The following is a 19,836-nucleotide window of genomic DNA, read 5'->3' on the forward strand; positions in this document are numbered from 1 at the left end:
AGGCTCTGCGTCGGCAGGCCCACCCCGCACGTACCTCCCCACCGTTGAACCGACCGGAAACCAAGGACGACCCAAAGGGGGAAGGGGCTACAGGGGCAGTTAGGCCCCTGAGTCGCGATGCTCAGGGGTCCCCCTTGACGTACGAGCGACTCCATACCTCCAGTTGTGTGTCCCCGACACTAGGCATGGGCGTAGTCGTAGGTGGACCGTGTTGATTTCCTGGCCAGCTGCAAGCATAGTCATTGGTGGACTGTGTTGATTTCCTGGTCAGCTGTGGGCTTAGTCATTGGTGGACTGAGTTGATTGCCTCCGTCTTCTCCCCAGCGCAGAGCGTAGGGCTATCACTAGGCGTGGGATGGACCCCTTCGTGTCCTCGTGGGGCCCTGGGCGTATACAACCTCAGCTCGTTATTACGTGAGAGTGTCACGGTGAGGGTGTATCTGGGAGGTCGCAAGGACGCTTTGGCCTCACGAGTGTCCCTACCTCCGAGGCATGGGGCCTGAGCTTCTCGAGAGCGTGGAGCATAGGGCTTGCACTAGGCGTGGGATGGATCCCTCCGCGCCCTAGGGGGCCCCTGGGCTTATGCAGCCTTGACTCATTATTATGTGAGAGTGTCACGGTTGGGGTGTATCTGGGAGGTCGCAAGGACGCTTTGGCCTCGCGAGTGTCCCTACCCCCGAGGCATTGGGGCCTGAGCTTCTCTGGGTCATTGGTAAACCCTGCTGACTTCTTCTTCTTCGTGAGTGAGACAGTGTGTCTGCTACCTCAGGAGGCCTGCAAGGATAAGCATCGACCGGAGCCCCCAAGCGGGGGTCAACCGCCCAAAGACACAAGCGAGGTAGAACGTTAGGGTTCGAAGTGGGTCCGACGGAAACAACTTAATGAAAGTGGCCGCTAGGGAATGCCCTGAACTCCTGGAGGTCACGCGGCTCTGTGGGCGCCCTCAGATGGAGTGAGCCAAAAAGTTACCTAGCAGCAGCCAACCAAAAATCACCTGGCGGCAATGCCACTGAAGTGCCAAGGGCACTGCCTTCGCCCGATCTACTGCTTCCACGAATGCGACCCTCACGGGTCCGCCGTCTCCCGAGGCTCGGGGCCTTCGCTTGGCCGGAGCATCGCCTCCTCTTCCTCACCATGCCCAAGCAGGCAAGGCATGAGCAGGACCCGCTGGAGCCTCCGGTAGTAGTAGCCGCGTTCCCCAGCCCAAAGGGCATGGGGGTACTGGCGCTTGGGCATACCCACCGATGGTCAGCTCGCGCGGGCCAAAAGGGCCCCTGTGCCGCAGCTCTGTCGATTGCGAGAGCGTTGATGCATATGCGGGGCTGTTTGGCCGTGCCAACGACGGCGACTGCGATTGGTGATGCAGGGCAGTCCCCGCCTCGCATAGCCCGGGCCTCTCAAAGTCCTTGGATTGCTACATACTGAATACATACTGAATACATGCCTACATTAGATTGACGAACGAGAGCTAGTTAAACATCTCTCCGTGTTATAGCTATTACATAATGAATCACATCAGTCATACTCATCCATCACCGATCCACTGCCTACGAGTCTTCTACTACTGGTCCTTGCTACGTTACTTTGCCTAGGCTTGTCCCTTGCTACAAAAGCGGTTGGGCCACTTTGCTGCTACTGTTGTTGCTACTGCTATTACTTTGTTGCTGCTGCTACCGTTGTTCCTTGCTACTTCGTTGTTACTTCTTGCAAGATCCTTTTCCGACACTATTGTCGGGGAAGAATAGGTACCCGCTCACGTGCAACCTACTGGCGCCATTGATACAACAGTTAGGAATAGTCTGTCGTCAACTGATCGTTTCTGGCACCATTGCTATCATACTACTTTGCTACTAATACTTTGCTTGCAGACACTAATCTTTCAGGTGTGGTTGAATCTGACAAACTCAGCTGCTAATACTTTAGAATATTCTTTCGCTTCCCCTTTGGCGAACCAACAAATTTGGATTGAATACTCTACCCTCGAAAACTGTTCCTATCCCATATACTTGTGGGTTATCAAGACCTTTTTCTGGTGCCATTGTCGGGGTAGCACAGCTATATTCTCTGAGTCACTTGGGATTTTCGTCTGCTTGTCACTATGAGGAATCGAAAGATCCAAGAACTAAAATCTTGCCTTCCACTACGAGGAGAGGTAAGGAAGTGCCATCTAGCTCTGCACTTGATTCACCTTCAGTTTTGATTAAGTTTGCAACTTCGCCTCCTGCTAGAAATCTTGATATGTCGCTTGTGCTTGATGATGCTACTTCTGTTGCCCATGATGCTTATGATGATGCTATGCTGGATACTATGCCTGATGATGCTATGCTTGATACTACGCCTGATGATGCTATGCTAGATACTATGCCTGATGATGCTATACTTGATACTATGCCTGATGATGCTATGCTTGATACTATGCCTGATACTGCTTTGCCACTAGGTGCCCTTGATGCACAAATTGCTAGAGTTGCTGCTAGATGTGATGATACTTCTGAAACTGTTGATACTATTGAAGTCGAACCTACTACTATGCCTGAATTGCCTGTTATGCTGATACGCGCTATGTTATGGACAGAGAGATAGTTGAGGATTTTCTTGCGTGTAAGGATAGCTATGATGTTGAGAAACTACTGCGCAAGTGGAAAGAAAAATCTCTGAACGCTAGGATGAAATACGACCCGAAGTTTGCTACTTCGCCTATCTTTGTGACCGATAAGGATTATGAATTCTCTGTCGACCCTGAGTTAATCACTCTAGTCGAATCTGATCCTTTTCACGGTTATGAGTCTGAAACGGTTGTAGCCCATCTTACCAAACTGCACGATATAGCCACCCTATTCACTAGTGAGGAAAAGATCTGCCACTACTATATCATCAAGTTGTTTCTTTCTTGTTAAAGGATGATGCTAAGACTTGGTTCACTTCTCTTGCTCCTGGTTGTATGCGTAGCCCCCAGGATATGGTCTACTACTTCTCTGAAAAATATTTCCCTGCCCATAAGAAGCAAGCTGCCTTGCAGGAAATATACAACTTTGCTCAAGCTGAGGAAGAGAGTCTCCCACAAGCTTGGGGGAGGCTCATCCCGCTACTGAATGCTTTGCCTGATCACCCTCTTGAGAAGAATGAAATACTTGATATCTTCTATAATGGACTTACCGATGCTTCCAAAGACCACCTGAATAGTTGTGCCGGTAGTGTTTTTAGGGAACAAACCGTAGAACAAGCTGAGATTCTACTAAATAACATCTTGTGCAATGAGAATGCTTGGACTATTCCCGAACCACCTCCTAAGCCAACTCTGAACAAAAGAGGTATTCTATTCCTTAGTCCTGAAGATATGCAAGAAGCCAAGAAATCTATGCGAGAGAAAGGCATTAAATCTGAAGATGTCAAAAATCTACCACCTATCGAAGAGATCCATGGTCTCGATAACCCGATACAGGTAGTAGAACTAAGTTCTCTGCATAAGTTTGATGAGAGTGATATTCCTTTTGATAAACATGCTAGCTTATGCGTGGATGAATTTGATAACTTCGTTTCCAAACAACAGAGTTTCAATGATTATGTTAGCAGACAATTGGAAAAGAATGCTCGTATGCTTAGTCATTTAAGTGCTTGTGTGGACAGAAACGTCAATGATCTTAAGCTTTTGAGTAAACATGCCTCTATGGTTACTACTCAGGTAGAACAAGTACTTAAAGCTCAAAATGTCTTGCTCAATGAGTTGAATGACAATTCTGTCAGAGTCGTCACTAGAGGCTGTAGAATGACCCAGGAACCTGTGTATCCTGAGGGTCATCCGAAGAGAATTGAACAAGATTCTCAAGGAGTTAGCACTGATGCACCTAGTCATCCTAGAAAGAAGAAGAAAGATGATAGGAACCTGCACGCTAGCAACCTTGTTGCTACTACACCTGAGAGTCCAAACGATTTCTCTGTCTCTGATGCTGAAACACAATTTGGTGATGAACATGAGCCTAATGATAATATCAATAGTGATGTTCATGATGATGCTCAACCTAGCAATGATAAGGATGTGGACATTGAACCTGTTGATCTTGATAACCCACAGCCTAAGAATAGGAGATACGATAAGAATGACTTCCCTGCTAGGAATCATGGTAAAGAAAGGGAACCATGAGTTACGAAACCCATGCCCTTTCCTCCCGAACCATCCAAGAAAACGGATGATGAGGATTTTGAGCGATTCATTGAAATGATTAGACCTGTCTTTCTGCAAATGTGTTTGACAGATATGCTCAAGATGTCTCCGTATGCTAAGTACATGAAATATATTGTGACTAATAAGAGGAGGATACCTGAGGTTGAGATTTCCACCATGCTCGCTAACTATACCTTCAAGGGTGGAACTCCAAACAAACTAGGTGATCCCGGTGTGCCCACTATACCTTGCTCCATTAAAGGCAACTACGTCAGAACTACTTTATGCGACCTTGGAGCCGGTGTTAGTGTTATGCCTCTCTCTCTTTATCATAGGCTTGAACTGGATAAGTTGACACCCACTGAAATCTCTCTGCAAATGGCCGACAAATCAACTGCTTTCCCTATCGGCATTTGCGAGGATGTGCCTGTTGTGGTTGCTAACGTCACTATCTTAACAGACTTTGTTATCTTGGATATTCCTGAGGATGATGCCATGGCGGTCATCCTCGGAAGACCCTTTTTAAACACTGCAGGGGCTGTTATAGATTGCAACCAAGGCAATGTCACTTTCCATGTCAACGGTAATGAGCATACGGTGCACTTTCCAAAGAAATAATATCGAGTACATTGCATCAATGCTATCGAAAAAACTTCATCGATTCTTATTGCGAGCTTTGAATGCCCTATTCCTCGTGTCAAGATGAAGTATGATTTGCTTGTGGGGGAGATACGCATCCCCATTGAGGTGACCTAGTGACTATTCGAAAATTCTTCGTCTTCTTTTGCGATTCGAAAAAGTTTTGTCGAGGGTATTTGATCAACCCCATTGACGGATTTCTTTCGATGACCATGAGATGGATGAATCGAGGAGTCACAAACCCTTGTTCCAAGCTTTCACCTTTCGTTGCCTAGAATAAAAATGATAGGCTTAGTTTAGTTTTCCCTGTTTTCTGTTTTAGCGTCCGGTAGAAAAGTACCCCAAAAATAAAAGTTCTCCGAACGTCTTGAAAATCAAGTATGATTTTTTCTAGAATTTTCGAAAAATTCTGAGACAAAGAGCTTTTCTGGGGCCCACACCAGTGGGCCACAAGCCCTTGGGGCGCGGGCACCCCCCTGGCCACGCCACCCAGGCTTGTGGGGCCGACAAGCACCCCTCCACTCATTCTTGCTCGCATCTAGTTCTCCTACCTCCAGAAAAAAATCGTTTCGCAGCTATTCAGGCAGTGGCTGCAGCGCTCCCGTATAACCCCCATTATGATTTTGGGTTTCGCCAGGACCATCCTTGGGAGTAGACCAACTTAGGCCAAACGCCTAAGCTTGGGGGAGTACGTGTTCTCACCGACTTTACATTCTTGCTTATGCTTTCACTTTGTTAGCCGGTGTTCACACTTTGCCACTGTATCATCCATGCTAGTTTATTTTCTTTTTCTCGTTTTCATTTAGTGTGTCTATCTAGTTTGAGAAAAAACCAAAAAGATTTTCTTTTTCTTCTTTTGCTTGTTGGGAGCTTTCCCGTGTAGATAGTTTTCTTTTCCTTTGGGTCAAGGTAGAAGATATTGGTTACAATGTTTAGTGGCTCTTGCATGCATACCTGTTTAGCTTTCAAAGAGCCATATTACTTTGTCTTATCCTTTGTGTTTGCCTGCAGATTCCAGCTTTAGTCCAATGCACGAGCATGCTTATTATTGTTCACATCGTTCGGTCGTGCAAGTGAAAGGCAATAATGACAATATATGATGAAGTGACTGAGCCTGGAAAAGATGGTATGAATTCGATCTATTTTGTTTTTGTAAATATGACTAGCTCATCATGCGTAATTCAGCTTTGTTGTGAGATAAACATGTTTGCAATGACAACTTAGAGATCATAGTTGCTTATGCCATGCTTATTTAGCTAGGAGCTTATAATGGTCTGTCTTGGTTGCCAACATGAATGTTGAGATGACTATGATGTAGTATGATAGGATGGTATCCTCCTTTGAATGTTTCAAGTGGCTTGACTTGGCGCATGTTCACGCATGTAGTTGAAACAAAATCAACATAGCCTCTATGATGTTCATGTTCATGGTGATTTATGTCCTACTCATGCTTGCACTCAATGTTAGTTAATCTCAATGCATTTTGATGACTGTTGTCGCTCTCTAGTTGGTCGCTTCCCAGTCTTTTGCTAGCCTTTACTTGTACTAAGCGGGAATACTGCTTGTGCATCCACTTCCATAAACCCAAAGTTGTTCCCTATGAGTCCACCATACCTACCTATGTGCGGTATCTACCTATCGTTCCAAGTAAATTTGCATGTGCCACTCTCTAAACCTTCAAGAAATAATCTGTTTTGCATGCCCGAACCGCTCATGTGGTGACAGGGGGATATTGGTATCTTCCATGCTAGGCGTGTTATCCTCGATATGTGTTTATTCACTATCATTCACGAGAAAGGGGCCGGTAATTGGAATTCCCAGTTCCATGCTCAAATCGAAAAGATAATTGCAAACAAAACTCCCCCAGGATTGATGTTGGTATGGACGGTACCCGAGGATTCGGCTAGCCGTGGAGTGTGATTGATTGGTGGTGGGGAGTCAAAACCTTACTTTTCTGTTTGGGAACCGCCAATAGCATGTGTAGCGTGGAAGATGTTGAGAACTCTTGGTCATTGCGTTGACAATGAAAGCATGTCACCCAAAATTATTATCTCTGTTTTCAAAGCTTGAGATCTGGCACCTCTGCAAATCAATGCTTCCCTCTGCGAAGGGCCTGTCTATTTATGCTCATGTTGAGTCATCCTCCTCTTACAAAAGCACCAATTAGAGAGCACCTCTGTCATTTTTATGCTTTGCTTTTAACTGTGTTGAGTATGACTGTGACTGGATCTTCATTGCCTTGAATTACAAGTTTAGTCAGCCCTTGGTCTTTGAAGGTGCTCTGCATTTATGTTTTGTGGTCTCAGAAAGAGCTAGCGAGATACCATCTATTCGTACTGCTTCATGTTGTTCTGATTGAAGCGTTGACGTTTGAGACTTATTATTATTTGCTCGCTAGCTGATTATGCCATTGATATGAGTTTACCGTGAGACCTAGATGTCATTTGCTTATGTGGTTTACTTGCGATCTTGCTGAAATTCTGGTTATGAGTTAGACATAGTTGCAACAACAAGATCAAACAAAGTTCGTCAAAGTTTTTCTTTTGTCTCTTTCAGTTTGTCAACTGAATTGCTTGAGGACAAGCAAGGCTTTAAGCTTGGGGGGGTTGATACGTCTCCGTCGTATCTACTTTTCCAAACTCTTTTGCCCTTGTTTTGGACTCTAATTTGCATGATTTGAATGGAACTAACCCGGACTAACGTTGTTTTTAGCAGAATTGCCATGGTGTTGTTTTTGTGCAGAAATAAAAGTTCTCGGAATGTCCTGAAAATTTACGGAGATTTTTTCTGGAATAAAAGAAAAATACCTGCGCAAAGATCCACTAGAGGGGGCGTGCTAGTGGGCCACAAGCCCACAGGCCGCGACCACCCCCCTAGGTCGCGCCGTGAGGGCTTGTGGGGCCCATGTGGCACCACCACCCCCAATCTCAGCTCTATATCTTCCGTCTCGCCCGGAAAAAATCAGAGAAAAGGTTTCATCGTGTTTTACGATACGGAGGCGCCGCCACCTCCTGTTCTTCATCTGGAGGGCAGATCTGGAGTCCGTTTCGGGCTCCGGAGAGAGGAAATCGTCGCCATCGTCATCATCAACCTTCCTCCATCGACAATTCCATGATGCTCTTCATCATTCGTGAGTAATCTCATCGTAGGCTTGCTGGACGGTGATGAGTTGGATGAGATCTATCATGTAATCGAGTTAGTTTGATGGGGATTGATCCCTAGTATCCACTATGTTCTAGATTGATGTTGCTACTACTTGGCTATGCATAATGCTTGTCACTAGGGCCCGAGTGCCATGATTTACGATCTGAACCTATTATGTTGTCGCCAATATATGTGTGTTTTAGATCCTATCTTGCAAGTTGTAGTCACCTACTATGTGTTATGACCCGGCAACCTCGGAGTGACAATAGCCGGAACCACTCCCGGAGATGACCATAGTATGAGGAGTTCATGTATTCACCGCGTGTTATGCATTGGTCCGGTTCTTTATTAAAAGGAGAACCTTAATATCCCGTAGTTTCCATTAGGACCCCGCTGCCACGGGAGGGATGGACAATAGATGGCATGCAAGTTCTTTTCCCTAAGCACATATGACTACATACGGAATACATGCCTACATTAGATTGACGAACGGGAGCTAGTTACACATCTCTCCGTGTTATAACTGTTACATGATGAATCACATCTATCATACTCATCCATCACCGATCCACTGGCTACGAGTCTTTTACTACTGGTCCTTGCTACGTTACTTTGCCTAGGCTTGTCCCTTGCTACAAAAGGGATTGGGCCACTTTGTTGCTACTACTGTTGCTATTGCTGCTACTGCTGTTCCTTTCTACTTCGCTGTTACTTGTTGCAAGATCCTTTTCCGACACTATTGTCGGGGAATAATAGTTACCCGCTCACGTGCAACCTACTGGCGCCATTGATACAACAGTTAGGAATAGTCTGCCGTCAACAGATCGTTTCTGGCACCGTTGCTATCATACTACTTTGCTACTGATACTTTGCTTGCAGACACTAATCTTTTAGGTGTGGTTGAATCTGACAAACTCAGCTACTAATACTTGAGAATATTCTTTCGCTTCCCGTTTGGCGAACCAACAAATTTGGGTTCAATACTCTACCCTCGAAAACTGTTGCGATCCCCTATACTTGTGGGTTATCACCCAGCCTCACGAGGGCAAGCCTCACGAGGATGACCGCGTCATTGCCCCTCCTGAGGGTTGTCGCGCCAGCGGTCGTCCTGAGTCTGGTCGTGCCAGGGGTCCTCCTGAGGCTGGCCGCACCAACGGTCTTCATGAGGCCGTTCACGCCACCCCTAACGCGGCTCCCGGTCATCCTAACAGCCTCCAATGTGGCCACCACCGCGCGGTACCTTTGTCGACCCGTCCGGGGCTCCGGCTGAAGCGCTCGACACGGACCAAGCGGCGCTCTTGGCACTCGGAGGTATCATGGCCGCTGGTGCCATGGAAGATGCTCGTTGGCCCCCCTCCTGACGGATGCTCTCCCCCTCGGTCGTACTTTGACTTAGGCTCCGCTGCGAGCACCACAGGAGCCTTGCACTTCGCATCCTTGGTCCTAGCCTTCTTTTCTTCTGGTTCCGCCGCCTGAGGCCCGAGGAGTGACAGGCGACCTTCTTCTGCCCTGGCGCACTTGTTTGCTAGGTTGAACATCTCCGGTGCGGTGCTCATTTCAGCACTCATGGCGAGCTCCTCCTTCATCTTGAGGACAGTGACTCCGTCGGAGAAGTCCGAGATGACGGCCTCGTCGGACGCCTTGGGGATCTTGAGGCGCATGACCATGAAGCGTTGTATGAACTTGTGTAGGGTCTCCCGCTCCTGCTGCTTGATGCGCCGCAGGTTGTCCACGATGGGGGGCGGTCGCGAGTGCCGTGGAAGTTGGCGACGAAGCACTCGCGTAGGCTATCCCAAGAGGTGATGGACGCCTTTGGGAGGTTGAGGAGCCAAGAGAGCGCACCACCCTTGAGCGCCATGGGGAACCAGCACGCCATGACCTTGTTGCCTCCTCCTGCCACCCTGATGCTCGGCGTGTAGAGTTGTAGGAACGCTATCGGGTCCACGGTTCCGTTATAGCGCGGGGGCAGGACGGGCTTGAACTTGCAGAGCCACGCAGTTGGGTAGAGCTCAGGGGCGATGGCGAGGCATCCCACCGGTCCGACGGGTGTAGCGCGTGCGGGGGCGAACTGGTCCTCTTGCTCCAATGGGTTGCTTCAGGCGGGGGGCGCTCGCGGACCTGGACTTGTAGCGCCGGGAGCATGCGCGCGTCGGCTCGTCATCGAGGAACCACCTGACAGCTCGCTTCATCTCCTGGCGTCGCCCTGGGCTCGCAAGGTCGGCCGCGGGGACGCGCTTCCTGCATGGGCTCGGGACGCACATCACGTCGCGGTGGTGGGGGTGGCGCATCTTGCTCCTCGTCGTTTTCCTGGGACGGGGTCGAAACGAACAGGAGAGTGCTACGGAGTCGCTGGCGCCAGCGACGAGCTCCTCGATATGCTGGAGCCAGTCGTTGTGGCGGTCAGGGGCGGGCCGGTAGCGGACCAGCGCGGTGGCCATGGCAAGAGCGCGCCAGCCGTGTGGCATCTCCGGCCGGGAGTGCGAGGCCGACCCGGAAGCCCGGACGAGCGACGGAGTGGTGGTGCAGTCGTCGGGGTGCTCGGTAGCCGGCTGGGAGGAACCCTGTTGTTCTTGAGCGTCGGGGCCCGTGGCGGTGTTCACCACGGGCGATGGTGACCGGCGCGCGCCGGTGGGGCCTGCGAGCGCCGCCTAAGCGACGCGGGTCGCATGGCGTTTGGTGCGAGCCCGGCAAGCGTCAGCCCTCGGAGCAGTGAAGCTTGGTGAAGGCGGAACTTGGACGAAACCTTGACACGCTCCCTACCTGGTGCGCCAACTGTCGGATTTCGGGCTCAGCAAAACCCTAAAGATTCGAACTCAAGGGCGTGTAGGAAGATCTCTCGCGGGCTCGCCTCACCGAGCTCGCTACTCGTCGGGGATGACAAAGAACTCACTCGATGGTGAGGAAGACACAGAACATGGCAGTTTACCTAGGTTCAGGCCGTTGGGAAGCGTGATACCCTACTCCTGCTTTGGTGGATTGCCTCTCGTGGAGGTTGGTGGATGAACTAGTACATTGTTTGAGGGCCTCCGGACGCTGGATGGCCTTTGGGTGGTGCAGGTGCGTAAATGAATGAATCGGGGGGTCCCTCTACAAAGCAACCTATCCCTTATATATAGTGGCGGCCCTGGTCCTCTTCCCTTATCGTTTGGTCGGGAAGGGATCCCACAACGGCCAATTTTGAAGGCGAACAGGGGAACATGCGCCGCTACCCAAAGGTGGTCTTCGCTTGCAAAGTGGATGCCAACGCTGCAGGGACGGGCCCAGGAATGACGTCTATCCTGCTGGCGGGCGGCGACGGCCTGGTTGCACTAGAATGGAAACCTTTGGAAGATGCTTTGGGAAACCTGGTACGTCTTTGCCCCTTTGCACTAAAGGGGAAACTGCAATGCCCTGCTGTCTGTTGCTCGCCCGTCCTTCCTCTGCGTCATCCTTGACTCCGGAGGCCGAGCCTCGCCTCGGAATATCCGCTGCTCTGGAGGGGTCCTGAGGAGGCCCCCCTACAGGTCTCAATGTTGTTCCTCCTCCCGAGGTTTGGCCCCTTGTGAGGGCCTTGTCTTAGGTGGTGCCGGGCCCATTGGTTTACTCGATGAAGCGGGCCACCCCTGGGCCACACGTAGGCAGGTCTAGGTACCCCCATTCCCAGAACGCCGACAGATCTTGGCGCGAGATGGCCATTACCATCTCCATGGGCGCGCCCTCAAGTCCATCATCTCCGTCGATGCTGAACAACTCTAGTAGTTCTTCGACGACATGGAGCTATACGTTGGTGGGACAGGTGTGATCCTGCCCTCAGCGTTCCCCGCACTTCAAGCAGAGCCCATGGGCTCGCCGGTACTCCCGCATGGCCTTGATCTTGGAGCTATCGCCGCGATCTACATCTCCCCCGGGACGCTCTTGAATTTTCGCCGCAGTAGGAGGACGCCCTTGCGTAGGTGGTGTTGGTAGCGCATGGGCACGCCCACGTGTGCCCGACTCGACTGATCAACTGCCTTGGCTGCAGGCATTGGTCGAGGACGTTCGAGAGAAGTGCCTGCTGCCTCCGCCTCCTCCTATTGTAGGGCCAGCGCGCACGTCGTTTCCAGACCAGGCTGCCGCTGCACCGGGACAATGGCGTGAATGTCGGCTCGAGGACCCTCGACAAAACGGTGAGATAATAGTAAGGATGAATCGATTCAGAATAAGCAGAGAGATGGCTAATAATTTGCTAAAATCGTTCAATGTAATCTGCGACAGTGGATGTTTGTGTAAGCGTGTAAAACTAGCATATGAGAAGCTGATGCCAATCCCTGCCAAAGCGGTTGCACAACAAAGTTGCGAATGATTCCTAGTCGAAGTCAGAAATACTATTCTACATCGACTGTAACCACACTACAACCGGCCCTGAAAAATTGAGGGTAACCATGGGAACCCAGTACTTCTCATGGATGGCAAACATATGAAAGTACTGCTCGCACAGAGACTTCCACATGCATGGATTCTCGCCTGCAAACTAGGGAAAGGCGATCGATGGATGCGCCTGCCCGATTCCCGCGAGCAACTGGCTGGCCTGCGTGACAGGAGAAGCTATCAGTTGGAACTGAAGAGAGATTAGCAAATGGACCGTTGGACGGGGTGGACACCGACGCGAACGCCGGTGCCAAACTCTAATGCAGAACGTTGATGTCGTGGCCCATTGGCCCGAGGGCATCATGCCCCCCCCCCCACATCCTTGATGGTGTCGACGCGGTCATGTAGAGGCACGCCTAGAGTGGGAAGCGGCGGATGCTCCTCACCTGTGGCCGAAGGCCGTCCTTGCTGCAGCTCCACGACCGTCGTGGATAACTGATCCACCCGTCGCTCCAGATCAAGGCGCTACTTGACCAGATCTACAAGCCGCATCGTGTTGGCGCAGATGTCGATGTGGATCGCGTCAAGGGAATTTGACAGCTTGTCGAAGTAGTCATTGAACACCGGCTCCATGGCTTCGATTTGATTCCTCATTGAACACTCAAGACGTGTCTCGATTGCGTGCGCCAGCGCGAAGATCCTGGCTCTAAATACCAGATGTTAGCAACCTAACGATTACTCTCTCGATCTATTACTCAATCACCATGAATCGGGTAGCAATTTGGGGATACAACATGTGAATACACGAATTGGAGAGGAAGGAGAAAGGGGAAGAGAGCCGTCACCGGTTTCTTGCCGTGAACCACTCGATGTGTCTTCCTGTGGTGAACGGCAGATAAGTAGGCCGCGGCTCACACCCACTCGGGCCCCTGGTTCCTTGGGTTGGGCCTTGTGGATCTTGTGGGCCGCGTGGATAGCGAGGCTACCGGCCTCAGCCTGCTAATGGGTGTGACATGTACGACCACTTCAACAATGCTCAAGTGCATCTACGCACACATACGCCAAGATCGACTACACGGACACCAAGTTTTTCGCCACGACCCCGAACATCTACTTCCCGCGACGACACAAGTACAACTTCATGATGGAAAATGAAGACCGACTACAACTCGTGTACCACTACTTCCACGACGTCCGTGGCGACTCGTGAACATCTACACTGCATTGAACCATTTTGCCTCGCCCGCATGCTTGAAGGTATAACCCCGAGATGATCCGATGCAATGCACGTGTGATGTTTGTATGAGATGCTCATGTTTGTGTCGTGTACGAATTGTTTAGTGCATGTTCTTTGTTTGGAATTGTCAATGACATGCGGGACACCCAGGATCCGGTATCACTACACCAACTTTGCATGACACCCACACAACCACACTTTCTTTTGCACTCGCACCTCAACGAGTTACAAGATCACAAGAATGTTGTCGTGCCATCAATTGTGTTTTTGTTGTCGTGGCACCCCTTTGTTTCTGCCATGGTGACAAATGCTTCATATCGTCTTATATGTCGATGTTTTCATAAAACTGCATAATATTTGATCATGTCATCCTTATGCATGACGACAACATTGAAATGGTGTTTGCATTAAGATTGCCTAATAAAATGCAAAAACAGTTGATTGCATAACTAAATAACCGTAGCTCTGAATTAATTAAACTTTATATGTAACTTGACTAGAAAAAACGTGTAGAACCACATGATGCACTTTATTTTCTTGTTTAAAAAATATATAATATGCTTTATTCAGATATGAACCAATTTTGAAGATTGCATATGGGTTGTTTCGGAAGTGCTATATGTTTTTGCCGGCCTCATTTAAAATGCCTAGGTGATGCAGGTGTTTGTGCTTCACCTCTTTCCATGGTTAACAACATTTAAAATGAATGTTAAGTTAAAACAATATTGAACCTCATTTCTCTTAATATGGAAGTTACGATTTTGTTATATGTATGTTCTCCTTCTCCATATAGAATTGTTTAATTCCATCTTCATCTTATGCCATGACCACCTATGTTAAACAACATTTAATATTGATGAGTACCTAAACGAGAGGGAACTAAATGATTCGAGTATGGAGTTTCGTCAATATGCAACTCGTTGCATATTGAACATCACTTAATGTGTAGTATTTGATTGTTGTGCTTTCTATGCCATGCATAATTAAAATGGACATGCATCATACTAGATTGTGATTCATGCTATGTTTATGTTGTATTGGTTACCGTCTCATTTGCTTGTTTCCGAATTGCTTTTTATCGATAGAGTTCTAAAACCGTTCGGAGTGTGAGGATTCACTTGACTATGTTGGTTCGTCTTCTTCACGAATTTGTTCTTCTTCCAAGCGGGATCTCACGCAAGATGATCATTTCCCTAGATACAACTACTATCATTGTTATGCTAGTTGTCTCGCTCCTATCATTATCTCTCATACCCTACCACTTGAATGTCAAGCCTCCCAAAATTGTAATGGAAAGCCTCTAACCCCTCCACATCCCACCAAACCATTGTTTGGTTATGTTACCGCTTGCTGAGCCCTTCTTATAGCATTGTTAGTTGCAGGTGCAGGTTGTTCCACGTGATAACATGGATATCTTGGGATATCATAATATTATTGCTATTTAATTTAATGCACGTATATACTTGGTAAAAGGTGGAAGGCTTGGCCTTTTGCTCGGTGTTTTGTTCCACCTTTGTCGCTCTAGTTACTTGTGTATCGGTATTATGTTCCGTATTGAGTGCTCCTATCATGCTTGGGGTTGTTATGGGGACCCCCTTGATAATTCGTCTTAGATTAAAACTCTTCTGGCAAGGCCCAACTTTGATACTACATTTTCCTACTAACTAATAAACCTGCATAGGGAGTAATTAACCCATGGATAATTAATCAAGAACTCGAGCTAGTGCTCCTCGTGAGTGTTGGCCCAAAACACAACACTATGCAGGGCCAACCTGGGGCAACTCGGGGGATTTTTATCAGGCCATTGTACATGTAGCTCATTTGTCGTGTCCTGAGAACAAGATATGTTGCTCCTATCAGAATCGTCGATATGTCGGGAGGCCTTGCTGGATTTGTTTTACCTTTTATGAAATATCTTGTGCACCAGGATTCCGATGATCCTTTGGGCTATCTCGAGGTTGAAGTCTTTCACCGGGATTCCGAGGAAACTATGGGCTATTCCGTGGTTCAGGTTTTTCACGCAACTTGTGGCTAGTTTGTGATAGATGAGTTGGAGAACCCGTGCAGGGTTAAGTCTTTAGGAAAGTTGTGCCCGTGGTTATGTGCAACTTGGACAATTGTTTAACACATGGTCATTTGAAGTAAACTCAAATAAAATACACCAATCATGTGCATAACCGTGACTCTCTCTACTCGTGAGTACTGAACCGAGAGAGAACACGGTGAGGTGATGTTTGACTCATAAGTAGGTGTTCAAGATCACTTCTTGATCCTTACTAGTTCACATCCAATTATGCGTAGATCACCCTTCTTATTCTTGTACTTGTAAGTTAGCCACTTGAATAAATTCTTAGTGCTTGATGCAACCTCACCACTTAACCATACCTCACCCAATAAGCTTTGCTAGTCTTGATATCCTTGAAAATGAGATTGTTGAGTCCCTGTGGCTCATAAATTACTACAACAACAGTTGCAGGTACAAGTAATGCGATGCTTTGAGGTGAGAGCGACGATTGCTTGATTTGGAGTTCTTCTTCTTCATCATCATCGATCATAGGATGAGTTTCATGCCGGCAGCCTCAGATAGCAAGGATGGACATCGTTTTTTATCGTTTTATTTCATCCGTAGTCGGACCCTGCTCTTCTAAATGGTGATTGAATGTTGTTTTTATTGAGATTATCATGATTAGCTTATGGTGAGTGTAAGCTAATTCCATATAGTCATATCTTATTTACTTGTATTTGTAGCGATATCCGTTCTTACAAAACAACTGAGGTGCGCTTCTATCCGTGTTGAAGCCCTCGAGCTAAAATAAGCGGAGGACCACGTCTTAAAGATTACAAGTTGGTAGGAGAGCATGTACACTCGTGCCCTCAACCATCCCGTTGTCGCTGCCCCAACCATCCCGCCGCCTCCACCCCCAATCACCCCGTCGCCGCCGCCGTTGCCCCCAACAATCCCGCCGCTCCTGCCGACCCTCCAACCCAACTACTACCGTCGGTGCCCCCAACCAACCCACAGCAGCGCTGGCGAGCATCCTACTGACCCGGACCACCATTCTCGTTGAGCCACTCCACCCGCAACCATGCTCCTCGAATGCCTTCCCTCGCCACCACTCTACTTCGCGAGACTTCTCCCCGAGCTGGTTTCTATCTTAGGGCTTGTTTGGTTAATCCCTTCCACGACGAGATTGGAGAGGATTGAAGGGGATTGAGGTGAAATTTGACTTGTAGCAGATTTCTCCCAATCCGCTCCAAACCCCTTCGAATCTGAAGGAACCGAACAAGGCCTTAAGGTGCGTGTCGTTGGAGCAAAATCTCACAATTTCTGGGAGGGCGCAAATACCATAACGTTGGTACGTTGCGCACGAGGAATACCTTGTTCCCCTCATTTTATTTCATCTGCTTGTTCCCTCATTTTATTTCATCTGTGTTCCCTACATGATGTTCTTGATGCTACTTATTTTCTTGATGATCCTCATGAAGTTGATGGAGCTAGGAGTTCTTTGGATGAGATTGGTGAGTGCAATGGTGTTGGCATGGACTTAGATTTGTTGAGAGGGACACAAACACACGCTTCGGGTAACTGGCTCTACCACCCTGCTAGCAGCACGGGAGCGGGCGAACTGGAACCAGAAGATACCCACGATCTTGAGTAGTCAGATTTTCCGCAAAAAAAAAAAAGAGAGTAGTCAGATCAGCAAGACCGTCTGGGTAATTCCTCACTGAAACGAGGTACCATATGGCTTCTCCTCTCTTATACTCCAGATTGCTTTTGTCTTTCGTGAGTTTTTGTGTTGATGTGTGATACAAAATTTGGACACATATCAATTGTTTGACTCATGTGCTAGAAGGATCTGCTGTAGTTTCTTTTATCCATATTATAACAGTTTACTTGTACTTGTGAATTTTTAATCGGTTATACTTGCATATTGGAATGAAGGTGCTAAAGTTTAGCAACTCATACATTTTATTTCTTCAGTTATGTAAGTTTTTCCTTTTGGATTTTGAAAGTTGTCAATGGTTCATTTTGATATATAGTAGGATTATTTCTAAAGCGTGATAAATCACTGTACAATTTGCAATTCTCTCTTATGTGTGATTTGCACATGTAGTTTGTTTTATTCTCTAATTTATTCCAAAGTGTATCCATATGCAGGTTCATCTGCTCACTTTGATAACTTTACTTCTGTGCCTGTGTTGGTCCCTTTTCCGGATCACGAGGTACTATGAAATGGTATCAAGGTTTGGCCTTTTGAAAACATATGTGAATACTTGCCATCATGCCAATCTCGAGTACTTACTTCCCATGCCAATCTCTAGTTTTGGTACTTCAACTTCAGTTTCACATGACATATTTCCCATACCTTAATTTTGCTATTCATTGGTTACCAAGGTTGTTAGATGAAACAATACTCCAGTACTTACTATTAATTTAGTGATTCTGTTCTATATTCATTCCTCCGTCTAGAAGTTATTTTTTAGTTCGGAACAATACATAAGTGGCAACACTGAATGTAGTGTAGAAGCCATTATAGAGCCTTCATTACTTGGATAACGTAAGTATTAGATACCTCCCACTGTTCTCAATATTTTCGTTGGTATGTAAAAAGAAGGGAAATCGAGCTTGTGTTTTTCTCCTTTTTTATCACATTAGTATCTTAAATACTTTACGGTTTCTCCCCAAATTAATAGGTGAAGTAACTGATAGAAAGAAGGTTTCTCTTGGTACCCAACCAATTAGCCTTAATAAATTCTCATCAGAGGGCACAACCCACGCGTTTACTTCGTCGGATGGATCAACTGTTATCTACAGTACCAATAAGAAGTTGTTGTACAACACTGTCAATTTGAAAGAAGTTAATCACACATGTCCTTTAAATACAATTGTTTTCCTGACATGTATCTCAGTCTCTAGAGAGACCGATTTTTTAGTTTAGTACTTTCCATATTTAGCTCTTAATTCTTATATGTAGTTGGTCCAATTTTCAAAGGAGGATTACATTACGTTAGATCTTTGCCCATCTCCTTGATTCAATAGTTCATTGTTTTCAAGTACTTTCTCCCGGCAGAAAAAAAACATATTTTAATCTATCTTGTTTACATATTTTGTGCTGAAAACAATAGTGTTAATTATTCCCTTTTTGTTTTCTCATATGATATGTTCTTGTTTTTACATCGCTATGCCATGTCCATTTGTTCTTGATGCATACAAGCAACTGTTTATTATTATTTAACATTTAATTTCTTACTTTGTACAAAATGTTATGGAGTAACACAAATGGCTGCTAGTGCTAACCTGTTATACTTGATGATATCAACTTCTCACATGGTCCTTGTGTTCTGTTTCATTAATATATTGGCAGCAATAATTTGGAAACAATATGATTGTCTTAAATCTGTTATTAAGGTAGTTACTTTTGTATGTATTACAGCCTTGCAATTGCTGAAGAGGGTGAACTTTCAATTGGAAGTATTGATGATGTCCAGAAGCTTCATATCCGCACAATTCTCTTGATTGAACAAGCACGAAGCATTTTCCATCAGGAGCAGTCCATGACACGGTGTTTTGCATTTTCAAGTACACCCACAATAGCAGGGGAAAGTGAGTCTCATTTTATTCGTGTGGTGCATCATATAACTTTTGAGTTTCTGTCTACACATGCTCTCGATCAGTATGAATGTGTTTTTTCCATGATTAGCTACTCATTCTCGGATGATAACAACTTCTATTACCGTGTGGAAACAACATATGTTCTTACCCAAGGATAATGAACCAATAATGGTAATAACTTGAAGGGCTTCGTATTACCTTGTTGGCATGTTTTTCTCTTGTGTATGTGTTCAATTAACTAGTACATGTAGTAGGGAAAAATCTTTCTTGCTATAAAGCAAAAGCTTTCCAGTTTATAATTTTCCTAGAACTGCAATGTCCTATATGTTTATAGGAGTTTTGAAATACCATACTTTTGTGGGTATGTTTGTGCACAAGCTCTACACCATGCTTGTTCAGATCTGCAGTTTCTATTTTTGGATTAAAGTCTATATATTCCCATACCACACAGTAGTTGATTTGTCCAATCTTGAGTTTATGCTTTAGAAGTGTATAATTCACATTTTAAAATTTTTTTGGAAGCATTATATATTGGAACAACTAAGAAAATCCTAACTAACAATACCTATGAAGGTCCCTAACATCCAAACTGTACTAGCCTTAATGTGTTGTTTTAAAACGTGAAATAAGAGCTTCATTAATTTGAGTTTCTGGTCTTTTGCAGGTTTTGCAAAGATACATAGGTTGATGGAGGTTTGGAAGATCAAAAGTGCT

The 19,836-nt window shown here is 46.6% G+C and overlaps 1 long non-coding RNA gene across 1 annotated transcript; it reads left to right on the forward strand.

Moving 5' to 3' along the window:
* Positions 1-16,364: 16,364 nt before the first annotated feature.
* LOC123448432 lies at positions 16,365-19,050 on the forward strand. The gene is made up of 4 exons (XR_006631758.1): positions 16,365-16,864; positions 16,995-17,243; positions 17,668-17,753; positions 18,944-19,050. It is a non-coding gene; the product is annotated as an uncharacterized LOC123448432 (long non-coding RNA).
* Positions 19,051-19,836: the final 786 nt, after the last annotated feature.

Source organism: Hordeum vulgare, chromosome 4H (genome assembly GCF_904849725.1).
Source record: "Hordeum vulgare subsp. vulgare chromosome 4H, MorexV3_pseudomolecules_assembly, whole genome shotgun sequence".
Classification (NCBI taxonomy): domain Eukaryota; kingdom Viridiplantae; phylum Streptophyta; class Magnoliopsida; order Poales; family Poaceae; genus Hordeum; species Hordeum vulgare.